The sequence below is a fragment of the Oncorhynchus mykiss genome, unplaced genomic scaffold (assembly GCF_013265735.2).
Source record: "Oncorhynchus mykiss isolate Arlee unplaced genomic scaffold, USDA_OmykA_1.1 un_scaffold_318, whole genome shotgun sequence".
Lineage (NCBI taxonomy): Eukaryota > Metazoa > Chordata > Actinopteri > Salmoniformes > Salmonidae > Oncorhynchus > Oncorhynchus mykiss.
In genome coordinates this window covers 95,073-105,000 of record NW_023493767.1, presented here as the reverse complement: position 1 = coordinate 105,000, position 9,928 = coordinate 95,073, and the positions used below count along the sequence as shown (strand labels likewise).

At 45.2% G+C, this 9,928-nt stretch overlaps 30 non-coding genes across 30 annotated transcripts; all 30 read right to left on the bottom strand.

The window, feature by feature from the left end:
• Window positions 1-112: 112 nt before the first annotated feature.
• LOC118950732 lies at window positions 113-231 on the bottom strand. Its single transcript, XR_005042659.1, has one exon. It is a non-coding gene; the product is annotated as a 5S ribosomal RNA (ribosomal RNA).
• Window positions 232-491: 260 nt separating this feature from the next.
• Window positions 492-610, bottom strand: LOC118950941. Its single transcript, XR_005042868.1, has one exon. It is a non-coding gene; the product is annotated as a 5S ribosomal RNA (ribosomal RNA).
• A 177-nt stretch (window positions 611-787) lies between these two features.
• LOC118950940 lies at window positions 788-906 on the bottom strand. Its single transcript, XR_005042867.1, has one exon. It is a non-coding gene; the product is annotated as a 5S ribosomal RNA (ribosomal RNA).
• A 177-nt stretch (window positions 907-1,083) lies between these two features.
• Window positions 1,084-1,202, bottom strand: LOC118950731. Its single transcript, XR_005042658.1, has one exon. It is a non-coding gene; the product is annotated as a 5S ribosomal RNA (ribosomal RNA).
• A 260-nt stretch (window positions 1,203-1,462) lies between these two features.
• Window positions 1,463-1,581, bottom strand: LOC118950939. Its single transcript, XR_005042866.1, has one exon. It is a non-coding gene; the product is annotated as a 5S ribosomal RNA (ribosomal RNA).
• A 177-nt stretch (window positions 1,582-1,758) lies between these two features.
• Window positions 1,759-1,877, bottom strand: LOC118950854. Its single transcript, XR_005042781.1, has one exon. It is a non-coding gene; the product is annotated as a 5S ribosomal RNA (ribosomal RNA).
• A 260-nt stretch (window positions 1,878-2,137) lies between these two features.
• On the bottom strand, window positions 2,138-2,256 carry LOC118950665. Its single transcript, XR_005042592.1, has one exon. It is a non-coding gene; the product is annotated as a 5S ribosomal RNA (ribosomal RNA).
• A 177-nt stretch (window positions 2,257-2,433) lies between these two features.
• Window positions 2,434-2,552, bottom strand: LOC118950730. The gene has a single exon (XR_005042657.1). It is a non-coding gene; the product is annotated as a 5S ribosomal RNA (ribosomal RNA).
• Window positions 2,553-2,812: 260 nt separating this feature from the next.
• Window positions 2,813-2,931, bottom strand: LOC118950937. Its single transcript, XR_005042864.1, has one exon. It is a non-coding gene; the product is annotated as a 5S ribosomal RNA (ribosomal RNA).
• A 177-nt stretch (window positions 2,932-3,108) lies between these two features.
• Window positions 3,109-3,227, bottom strand: LOC118950853. The gene has a single exon (XR_005042780.1). It is a non-coding gene; the product is annotated as a 5S ribosomal RNA (ribosomal RNA).
• A 260-nt stretch (window positions 3,228-3,487) lies between these two features.
• LOC118950664 lies at window positions 3,488-3,606 on the bottom strand. The gene has a single exon (XR_005042591.1). It is a non-coding gene; the product is annotated as a 5S ribosomal RNA (ribosomal RNA).
• A 177-nt stretch (window positions 3,607-3,783) lies between these two features.
• LOC118950852 lies at window positions 3,784-3,902 on the bottom strand. The gene has a single exon (XR_005042779.1). It is a non-coding gene; the product is annotated as a 5S ribosomal RNA (ribosomal RNA).
• A 260-nt stretch (window positions 3,903-4,162) lies between these two features.
• Window positions 4,163-4,281, bottom strand: LOC118950936. The gene has a single exon (XR_005042863.1). It is a non-coding gene; the product is annotated as a 5S ribosomal RNA (ribosomal RNA).
• Window positions 4,282-4,458: 177 nt separating this feature from the next.
• On the bottom strand, window positions 4,459-4,577 carry LOC118950851. The gene has a single exon (XR_005042778.1). It is a non-coding gene; the product is annotated as a 5S ribosomal RNA (ribosomal RNA).
• Window positions 4,578-4,837: 260 nt separating this feature from the next.
• Window positions 4,838-4,956, bottom strand: LOC118950765. The gene has a single exon (XR_005042692.1). It is a non-coding gene; the product is annotated as a 5S ribosomal RNA (ribosomal RNA).
• A 177-nt stretch (window positions 4,957-5,133) lies between these two features.
• Window positions 5,134-5,252, bottom strand: LOC118950849. The gene has a single exon (XR_005042776.1). It is a non-coding gene; the product is annotated as a 5S ribosomal RNA (ribosomal RNA).
• Window positions 5,253-5,512: 260 nt separating this feature from the next.
• On the bottom strand, window positions 5,513-5,631 carry LOC118950935. Its single transcript, XR_005042862.1, has one exon. It is a non-coding gene; the product is annotated as a 5S ribosomal RNA (ribosomal RNA).
• A 177-nt stretch (window positions 5,632-5,808) lies between these two features.
• Window positions 5,809-5,927, bottom strand: LOC118950985. Its single transcript, XR_005042912.1, has one exon. It is a non-coding gene; the product is annotated as a 5S ribosomal RNA (ribosomal RNA).
• A 260-nt stretch (window positions 5,928-6,187) lies between these two features.
• On the bottom strand, window positions 6,188-6,306 carry LOC118950663. Its single transcript, XR_005042590.1, has one exon. It is a non-coding gene; the product is annotated as a 5S ribosomal RNA (ribosomal RNA).
• Window positions 6,307-6,483: 177 nt separating this feature from the next.
• LOC118950899 lies at window positions 6,484-6,602 on the bottom strand. The gene has a single exon (XR_005042826.1). It is a non-coding gene; the product is annotated as a 5S ribosomal RNA (ribosomal RNA).
• A 177-nt stretch (window positions 6,603-6,779) lies between these two features.
• On the bottom strand, window positions 6,780-6,898 carry LOC118950729. The gene has a single exon (XR_005042656.1). It is a non-coding gene; the product is annotated as a 5S ribosomal RNA (ribosomal RNA).
• A 260-nt stretch (window positions 6,899-7,158) lies between these two features.
• On the bottom strand, window positions 7,159-7,277 carry LOC118951010. The gene has a single exon (XR_005042937.1). It is a non-coding gene; the product is annotated as a 5S ribosomal RNA (ribosomal RNA).
• A 177-nt stretch (window positions 7,278-7,454) lies between these two features.
• Window positions 7,455-7,573, bottom strand: LOC118950848. The gene has a single exon (XR_005042775.1). It is a non-coding gene; the product is annotated as a 5S ribosomal RNA (ribosomal RNA).
• A 260-nt stretch (window positions 7,574-7,833) lies between these two features.
• LOC118950662 lies at window positions 7,834-7,952 on the bottom strand. Its single transcript, XR_005042589.1, has one exon. It is a non-coding gene; the product is annotated as a 5S ribosomal RNA (ribosomal RNA).
• Window positions 7,953-8,129: 177 nt separating this feature from the next.
• LOC118950727 lies at window positions 8,130-8,248 on the bottom strand. Its single transcript, XR_005042654.1, has one exon. It is a non-coding gene; the product is annotated as a 5S ribosomal RNA (ribosomal RNA).
• A 177-nt stretch (window positions 8,249-8,425) lies between these two features.
• On the bottom strand, window positions 8,426-8,544 carry LOC118950847. The gene has a single exon (XR_005042774.1). It is a non-coding gene; the product is annotated as a 5S ribosomal RNA (ribosomal RNA).
• A 260-nt stretch (window positions 8,545-8,804) lies between these two features.
• Window positions 8,805-8,923, bottom strand: LOC118950934. Its single transcript, XR_005042861.1, has one exon. It is a non-coding gene; the product is annotated as a 5S ribosomal RNA (ribosomal RNA).
• Window positions 8,924-9,100: 177 nt separating this feature from the next.
• On the bottom strand, window positions 9,101-9,219 carry LOC118950846. The gene has a single exon (XR_005042773.1). It is a non-coding gene; the product is annotated as a 5S ribosomal RNA (ribosomal RNA).
• A 260-nt stretch (window positions 9,220-9,479) lies between these two features.
• On the bottom strand, window positions 9,480-9,598 carry LOC118950660. Its single transcript, XR_005042587.1, has one exon. It is a non-coding gene; the product is annotated as a 5S ribosomal RNA (ribosomal RNA).
• A 177-nt stretch (window positions 9,599-9,775) lies between these two features.
• On the bottom strand, window positions 9,776-9,894 carry LOC118950764. The gene has a single exon (XR_005042691.1). It is a non-coding gene; the product is annotated as a 5S ribosomal RNA (ribosomal RNA).
• Window positions 9,895-9,928: the final 34 nt, after the last annotated feature.

Sequence of the window (9,928 nt, the reverse complement as noted above, 5' to 3'; positions counted from 1 at the left end):
TTGGATGAAATACAAACTAACCTTGCTTACTTATTTCAAAGCGAGGGCACATATTTCAGCCTTGTGGGAAAAAACGGACAAAGAGTTGAAATTCCACAAGGCAGTGACAAAAAGCTTACAGCACCTGGTATTCCCAGGCGGTCTCCCATTCAAGTACTAACCAGGCCCGACCCTGCTTAGCTTCCGAGATCGGACGAGATCAGGCGTACTCAGGCCGGTGTGGCCGTAAGCGAGAAACTATCTCTTGGTGCACTATGTAAAGTCAAAGTGAGCCTGATTAACAGCTGTTGCATTTCCACCATTTAGATAAGCATCTTTGTGTCACTCAAAAAGTGGAAGAAATTGCATATACTGTAGCCATAATTTGTAGCACAGATTGTTGGATGAAATACAAACTAACCTTGCTTACTTATTTCAAAGCGAGGGCACATATTTCAGCCTTGTGGGAAAAAACGGACAAAGAGTTGAAATTCCACAAGGCAGTGACAAAAAGCTTACAGCACCTGGTATTCCCAGGCGGTCTCCCATCCAAGTACTAACCAGGCCCGACCCTGCTTAGCTTCCAAGATCGGACGAGATCAGGCGTACTCAGGCCGGTGTGGCCGCAAGCGAAAGGCAATCTCAAAAAGTGGATGAAATTGCATATACTGTAGCCATAATTTGTAGCACAGATTGTTGGATGAAATACAAACTAACCTTGCTTACTTATTTCAAAGCGAGGGCACATATTTCAGCCTTGTGGGAAAAAACGGACAAAGAGTTGAAATTCCACAAGGCAGTGACAAAAAGCTTACAGCACCTGGTATTCCCAGGCGGTCTCCCATCCAAGTACTAACCAGGCCCGACCCTGCTTAGCTTCCAAGATCGGACGAGATCAGGCGTACTCAGGCCGGTGTGGCCGCAAGCGAAAGGCAATCTCAAAAAGTGGATGAAATTGCATATACTGTAGCCATAATTTGTAGCACAGATTGTTGGATGAAATACAAACTAACCTTGCTTACTTATTTCAAAGCGAGGGCACATATTTCAGCCTTGTGGGAAAAAACGGACAAAGAGTTGAAATTCCACAAGGCAGTGACAAAAAGCTTACAGCACCTGGTATTCCCAGGCGGTCTCCCATTCAAGTACTAACCAGGCCCGACCCTGCTTAGCTTCCGAGATCGGACGAGATCAGGCGTACTCAGGCCGGTGTGGCCGTAAGCGAGAAACTATCTCTTGGTGCACTATGTAAAGTCAAAGTGAGCCTGATTAACAGCTGTTGCATTTCCACCATTTAGATAAGCATCTTTGTGTCACTCAAAAAGTGGAAGAAATTGCATATACTGTAGCCATAATTTGTAGCACAGATTGTTGGATGAAATACAAACTAACCTTGCTTACTTATTTCAAAGCGAGGGCACATATTTCAGCCTTGTGGGAAAAAACGGACAAAGAGTTGAAATTCCACAAGGCAGTGACAAAAAGCTTACAGCACCTGGTATTCCCAGGCGGTCTCCCATCCAAGTACTAACCAGGCCCGACCCTGCTTAGCTTCCAAGATCGGACGAGATCAGGCGTACTCAGGCCGGTGTGGCCGCAAGCGAAAGGCAATCTCAAAAAGTGGATGAAATTGCATATACTGTAGCCATAATTTGTAGCACAGATTGTTGGATGAAATACAAACTAACCTTGCTTACTTATTTCAAAGCGAGGGCACATATTTCAGCCTTGTGGGAAAAAACGGACAAAGAGTTGAAATTCCACAAGGCAGTGACAAAAAGCTTACAGCACCTGGTATTCCCAGGCGGTCTCCCATTCAAGTACTAACCAGGCCCGACCCTGCTTAGCTTCCGAGATCGGACGAGATCAGGCGTACTCAGGCCGGTGTGGCCGTAAACGAGAAACTATCTCTTGGTGCACTATGTAAAGTCAAAGTGAGCCTGATTAACAGCTGTTGCATTTCCACCATTTAGATAAGCATCTTTGTGTCACTCAAAAAGTGGAAGAAATTGCATATACTGTAGCCATAATTTGTAGCACAGATTGTTGGATGAAATACAAACTAACCTTGCTTACTTATTTCAAAGCGAGGGCACATATTTAAGCCTTGTGGGAAAAAACGGACAAAGAGTTGAAATTCCACTGGGCAGTGACAAAAAGCTTACAGCACCTGGTATTCCCAGGCGGTCTCCCATCCAAGTACTAACCAGGCCCGACCCTGCTTAGCTTCCGAGATCGGACGAGATCAGGCGTACTCAGGCCGGTGTGGCCGTAAGCGAAAGGCAATCTCAAAAAATGGATGAAATTGCATATACTGTAGCCATAATTTGTAGCACAGATTGTTGGATGAAATACAAACTAACCTTGCTTACTTATTTCAAAGCGAGGGCACATATTTCAGCCTTGTGGGAAAAAACGGACAAAGAGTTGAAATTCCACAAGGCAGTGACAAAAAGCTTACAGCACCTGGTATTCCCAGGCGGTCTCCCATTCAAGTACTAACCAGGCCCGACCCTGCTTAGCTTCCGAGATCGGACGAGATCAGGCGTACTCAGGCCGGTGTGGCCGTAAGCGAGAAACTATCTCTTGGTGCACTATGTAAAGTCAAAGTGAGCCTGATTAACAGCTGTTGCATTTCCACCATTTAGATAAGCATCTTTGTGTCACTCAAAAAGTGGAAGAAATTGCATATACTGTAGCCATAATTTGTAGCACAGATTGTTGGATGAAATACAAACTAACCTTGCTTACTTATTTCAAAGCGAGGGCACATATTTCAGCCTTGTGGGAAAAAACGGACAAAGAGTTGAAATTCCACAAGGCAGTGACAAAAAGCTTACAGCACCTGGTATTCCCAGGCGGTCTCCCATCCAAGTACTAACCAGGCCCGACCCTGCTTAGCTTCCAAGATCGGACGAGATCAGGCGTACTCAGGCCGGTGTGGCCGCAAGCGAAAGGCAATCTCAAAAAGTGGATGAAATTGCATATACTGTAGCCATAATTTGTAGCACAGATTGTTGGATGAAATACAAACTAACCTTGCTTACTTATTTCAAAGCGAGGGCACATATTTCAGCCTTGTGGGAAAAAACGGACAAAGAGTTGAAATTCCACAAGGCAGTGACAAAAAGCTTACAGCACCTGGTATTCCCAGGCGGTCTCCCATTCAAGTACTAACCAGGCCCGACCCTGCTTAGCTTCCGAGATCGGACGAGATCAGGCGTACTCAGGCCGGTGTGGCCGTAAACGAGAAACTATCTCTTGGTGCACTATGTAAAGTCAAAGTGAGCCTGATTAACAGCTGTTGCATTTCCACCATTTAGATAAGCATCTTTGTGTCACTCAAAAAGTGGAAGAAATTGCATATACTGTAGCCATAATTTGTAGCACAGATTGTTGGATGAAATACAAACTAACCTTGCTTACTTATTTCAAAGCGAGGGCACATATTTAAGCCTTGTGGGAAAAAACGGACAAAGAGTTGAAATTCCACTGGGCAGTGACAAAAAGCTTACAGCACCTGGTATTCCCAGGCGGTCTCCCATCCAAGTACTAACCAGGCCCGACCCTGCTTAGCTTCCGAGATCGGACGAGATCAGGCGTACTCAGGCCGGTGTGGCCGTAAGCGAAAGGCAATCTCAAAAAATGGATGAAATTGCATATACTGTAGCCATAATTTGTAGCACAGATTGTTGGATGAAATACAAACTAACCTTGCTTACTTATTTCAAAGCGAGGGCACATATTTCAGCCTTGTGGGAAAAAACGGACAAAGAGTTGAAATTCCACAAGGCAGTGACAAAAAGCTTACAGCACCTGGTATTCCCAGGCGGTCTCCCATTCAAGTACTAACCAGGCCCGACCCTGCTTAGCTTCCGAGATCGGACGAGATCAGGCGTACTCAGGCCGGTGTGGCCGTAAACGAGAAACTATCTCTTGGTGCACTATGTAAAGTCAAAGTGAGCCTGATTAACAGCTGTTGCATTTCCACCATTTAGATAAGCATCTTTGTGTCACTCAAAAAGTGGAAGAAATTGCATATACTGTAGCCATAATTTGTAGCACAGATTGTTGGATGAAATACAAACTAACCTTGCTTACTTATTTCAAAGCGAGGGCACATATTTCAGCCTTGTGGGAAAAAACGGACAAAGAGTTGAAATTCCACAAGGCAGTGACAAAAAGCTTACAGCACCTGGTATTCCCAGGCGGTCTCCCATCCAAGTACTAACCAGGCCCGACCCTGCTTAGCTTCCAAGATCGGACGAGATCAGGCGTACTCAGGCCGGTGTGGCCGCAAGCGAAAGGCAATCTCAAAAAGTGGATGAAATTGCATATACTGTAGCCATAATTTGTAGCACAGATTGTTGGATGAAATACAAACTAACCTTGCTTACTTATTTCAAAGCGAGGGCACATATTTCAGCCTTGTGGGAAAAAACGGACAAAGAGTTGAAATTCCACAAGGCAGTGACAAAAAGCTTACAGCACCTGGTATTCCCAGGCGGTCTCCCATTCAAGTACTAACCAGGCCCGACCCTGCTTAGCTTCCGAGATCGGACGAGATCAGGCGTACTCAGGCCGGTGTGGCCGTAAACGAGAAACTATCTCTTGGTGCACTATGTAAAGTCAAAGTGAGCCTGATTAACAGCTGTTGCATTTCCACCATTTAGATAAGCATCTTTGTGTCACTCAAAAAGTGGAAGAAATTGCATATACTGTAGCCATAATTTGTAGCACAGATTGTTGGATGAAATACAAACTAACCTTGCTTACTTATTTCAAAGCGAGGGCACATATTTAAGCCTTGTGGGAAAAAACGGACAAAGAGTTGAAATTCCACTGGGCAGTGACAAAAAGCTTACAGCACCTGGTATTCCCAGGCGGTCTCCCATCCAAGTACTAACCAGGCCCGACCCTGCTTAGCTTCCGAGATCGGACGAGATCAGGCGTACTCAGGCCGGTGTGGCCGCAAGCGAAAGGCAATCTCAAAAAGTGGATGAAATTGCATATACTGTAGCCATAATTTGTAGCACAGATTGTTGGATGAAATACAAACTAACCTTGCTTACTTATTTCAAAGCGAGGGCACATATTTCAGCCTTGTGGGAAAAAACGGACAAAGAGTTGAAATTCCACAAGGCAGTGACAAAAAGCTTACAGCACCTGGTATTCCCAGGCGGTCTCCCATTCAAGTACTAACCAGGCCCGACCCTGCTTAGCTTCCGAGATCGGACGAGATCAGGCGTACTCAGGCCGGTGTGGCCGTAAACGAGAAACTATCTCTTGGTGCACTATGTAAAGTCAAAGTGAGCCTGATTAACAGCTGTTGCATTTCCACCATTTAGATAAGCATCTTTGTGTCACTCAAAAAGTGGAAGAAATTGCATATACTGTAGCCATAATTTGTAGCACAGATTGTTGGATGAAATACAAACTAACCTTGCTTACTTATTTCAAAGCGAGGGCACATATTTCAGCCTTGTGGGAAAAAACGGACAAAGAGTTGAAATTCCACAAGGCAGTGACAAAAAGCTTACAGCACCTGGTATTCCCAGGCGGTCTCCCATCCAAGTACTAACCAGGCCCGACCCTGCTTAGCTTCCAAGATCGGACGAGATCAGGCGTACTCAGGCCGGTGTGGCCGCAAGCGAAAGGCAATCTCAAAAAGTGGATGAAATTGCATATACTGTAGCCATAATTTGTAGCACAGATTGTTGGATGAAATACAAACTAACCTTGCTTACTTATTTCAAAGCGAGGGCACATATTTCAGCCTTGTGGGAAAAAACGGACAAAGAGTTGAAATTCCACAAGGCAGTGACAAAAAACTTACAGCACCTGGTATTCCCAGGCGGTCTCCCATTCAAGTACTAACCAGGCCCGACCCTGCTTAGCTTCCGAGATCGGACGAGATCAGGCGTACTCAGGCCGGTGTGGCCGTAAACGAGAAACTATCTCTTGGTGCACTATGTAAAGTCAAAGTGAGCCTGATTAACAGCTGTTGCATTTCCACCATTTAGATAAGCATCTTTGTGTCACTCAAAAAGTGGAAGAAATTGCATATACTGTAGCCATAATTTGTAGCACAGATTGTTGGATGAAATACAAACTAACCTTGCTTACTTATTTCAAAGCGAGGGCACATATTTAAGCCTTGTGGGAAAAAACGGACAAAGAGTTGAAATTCCACTGGGCAGTGACAAAAAGCTTACAGCACCTGGTATTCCCAGGCGGTCTCCCATCCAAGTACTAACCAGGCCCGACCCTGCTTAGCTTCCGAGATCGGACGAGATCAGGCGTACTCAGGCCGGTGTGGCCGTAAGCGAAAGGCAATCTCAAAAAATGGATGAAATTGCATATACTGTAGCCATAATTTGTAGCACAGATTGTTGGATGAAATACAAACTAACCTTGCTTACTTATTTCAAAGCGAGGGCACATATTTCAGCCTTGTGGGAAAAAACGGACAAAGAGTTGAAATTCCACAAGGCAGTGACAAAAAGCTTACAGCACCTGGTATTCCCAGGCGGTCTCCCATTCAAGTACTAACCAGGCCCGACCCTGCTTAGCTTCCGAGATCGGACGAGATCAGGCGTACTCAGGCCGGTGTGGCCGCAAGCGAAAGGCAATCTCAAAAAGTGGATGAAATTGCATATACTGTAGCCATAATTTGTAGCACAGATTGTTGGATGAAATACAAACTAACCTTGCTTACTTATTTCAAAGCGAGGGCACATATTTCAGCCTTGTGGGAAAAAACGGACAAAGAGTTGAAATTCCACAAGGCAGTGACAAAAAGCTTACAGCACCTGGTATTCCCAGGCGGTCTCCCATTCAAGTACTAACCAGGCCCGACCCTGCTTAGCTTCCGAGATCGGACGAGATCAGGCGTACTCAGGCCGGTGTGGCCGTAAGCGAGAAACTATCTCTTGGTGCACTATGTAAAGTCAAAGTGAGCCTGATTAACAGCTGTTGCATTTCCACCATTTAGATAAGCATCTTTGTGTCACTCAAAAAGTGGAAGAAATTGCATATACTGTAGCCATAATTTGTAGCACAGATTGTTGGATGAAATACAAACTAACCTTGCTTACTTATTTCAAAGCGAGGGCACATATTTCAGCCTTGTGGGAAAAAACGGACAAAGAGTTGAAATTCCACAAGGCAGTGACAAAAAGCTTACAGCACCTGGTATTCCCAGGCGGTCTCCCATCCAAGTACTAACCAGGCCCGACCCTGCTTAGCTTCCAAGATCGGACGAGATCAGGCGTACTCAGGCCAGTGTGGCCGCAAGCGAAAGGCAATCTCAAAAAGTGGATGAAATTGCATATACTGTAGCCATAATTTGTAGCACAGATTGTTGGATGAAATACAAACTAACCTTGCTTACTTATTTCAAAGCGAGGGCACATATTTCAGCCTTGTGGGAAAAAACGGACAAAGAGTTGAAATTCCACAAGGCAGTGACAAAAAGCTTACAGCACCTGGTATTCCCAGGCGGTCTCCCATTCAAGTACTAACCAGGCCCGACCCTGCTTAGCTTCCGAGATCGGACGAGATCAGGCGTACTCAGGCCGGTGTGGCCGTAAACGAGAAACTATCTCTTGGTGCACTATGTAAAGTCAAAGTGAGCCTGATTAACAGCTGTTGCATTTCCACCATTTAGATAAGCATCTTTGTGTCACTCAAAAAGTGGAAGAAATTGCATATACTGTAGCCATAATTTGTAGCACAGATTGTTGGATGAAATACAAACTAACCTTGCTTACTTATTTCAAAGCGAGGGCACATATTTAAGCCTTGTGGGAAAAAACGGACAAAGAGTTGAAATTCCACTGGGCAGTGACAAAAAGCTTACAGCACCTGGTATTCCCAGGCGGTCTCCCATCCAAGTACTAACCAGGCCCGACCCTGCTTAGCTTCCGAGATCGGACGAGATCAGGCGTACTCAGGCCGGTGTGGCCGTAAGCGAAAGGCAATCTCAAAAAATGGATGAAATTGCATATACTGTAGCCATAATTTGTAGCACAGATTGTTGGATGAAATACAAACTAACCTTGCTTACTTATTTCAAAGCGAGGGCACATATTTCAGCCTTGTGGGAAAAAACGGACAAAGAGTTGAAATTCCACAAGGCAGTGACAAAAAGCTTACAGCACCTGGTATTCCCAGGCGGTCTCCCATTCAAGTACTAACCAGGCCCGACCCTGCTTAGCTTCCGAGATCGGACGAGATCAGGCGTACTCAGGCCGGTGTGGCCGTAAGCGAAAGGCAATCTCAAAAAATGGATGAAATTGCATATACTGTAGCCATAATTTGTAGCACAGATTGTTGGATGAAATACAAACTAACCTTGCTTACTTATTTCAAAGCGAGGGCACATATTTCAGCCTTGTGGGAAAAAACGGACAAAGAGTTGAAATTCCACAAGGCAGTGACAAAAAGCTTACAGCACCTGGTATTCCCAGGCGGTCTCCCATTCAAGTACTAACCAGGCCCGACCCTGCTTAGCTTCCGAGATCGGACGAGATCAGGCGTACTCAGGCCGGTGTGGCCGTAAACGAGAAACTATCTCTTGGTGCACTATGTAAAGTCAAAGTGAGCCTGATTAACAGCTGTTGCATTTCCACCATTTAGATAAGCATCTTTGTGTCACTCAAAAAGTGGAAGAAATTGCATATACTGTAGCCATAATTTGTAGCACAGATTGTTGGATGAAATACAAACTAACCTTGCTTACTTATTTCAAAGCGAGGGCACATATTTCAGCCTTGTGGGAAAAAACGGACAAAGAGTTGAAATTCCACAAGGCAGTGACAAAAAGCTTACAGCACCTGGTATTCCCAGGCGGTCTCCCATCCAAGTACTAACCAGGCCCGACCCTGCTTAGCTTCCAAGATCGGACGAGATCAGGCGTACTCAGGCCGGTGTGGCCGCAAGCGAAAGGCAATCTCAAAAAGTGGATGAAATTGCATATACTGTAGCCATAATTTGTAGCACAGATTGTTGGATGAAATACAAACTAACCTTGCTTACTTATTTCAAAGCGAGGGCACATATTTCAGCCTTGTGGGAAAAAACGGACAAAGAGTTGAAATTCCACAAGGCAGTGACAAAAAGCTTACAGCACCTGGTATTCCCAGGCGGTCTCCCATTCAAGTACTAACCAGGCCCGACCCTGCTTAGCTTCCGAGATCGGACGAGATCAGGCGTACTCAGGCCGGTGTGGCCGTAAACGAGAAACTATCTCTTGGTGCACTATGTAAAGTCAAAGTGAGCCTGATTAACAGCTGTTGCATTTCCACCATTTAGATAAGCATCTTTGTGTCACTCAAAAAGTGGAAGAAATTGCATATACTGTAGCCATAATTTGTAGCACAGATTGTTGGATGAAATACAAACTAACCTTGCTTACTTATTTCAAAGCGAGGGCACATATTTAAGCCTTGTGGGAAAAAACGGACAAAGAGTTGAAATTCCACTGGGCAGTGACAAAAAGCTTACAGCACCTGGTATTCCCAGGCGGTCTCCCATCCAAGTACTAACCAGGCCCGACCCTGCTTAGCTTCCGAGATCGGACGAGATCAGGCGTACTCAGGCCGGTGTGGCCGTAAGCGAAAGGCAATCTCAAAAAATGGATGAAATTGCATATACTGTAGCCATAATTTGTAGCACAGATTGTTGGATGAAATACAAACTAACCTTGCTTACTTATTTCAAAGCGAGGGCACATATTTCAGCCTTGTGGGAAAAAACGGACAAAGAGTTGAAATTCCACAAGGCAGTGACAAAAAGCTTACAGCACCTGGTATTCCCAGGCGGTCTCCCATCCAAGTACTAACCAGGCCCGACCCTGCTTAGCTTCCGAGATCGGACGAGATCAGGCGTACTCAGGCCGGTGTGGCCGCAAGCGAAAAGCAAAATCTCAAAAAGTGGATGAAATTGC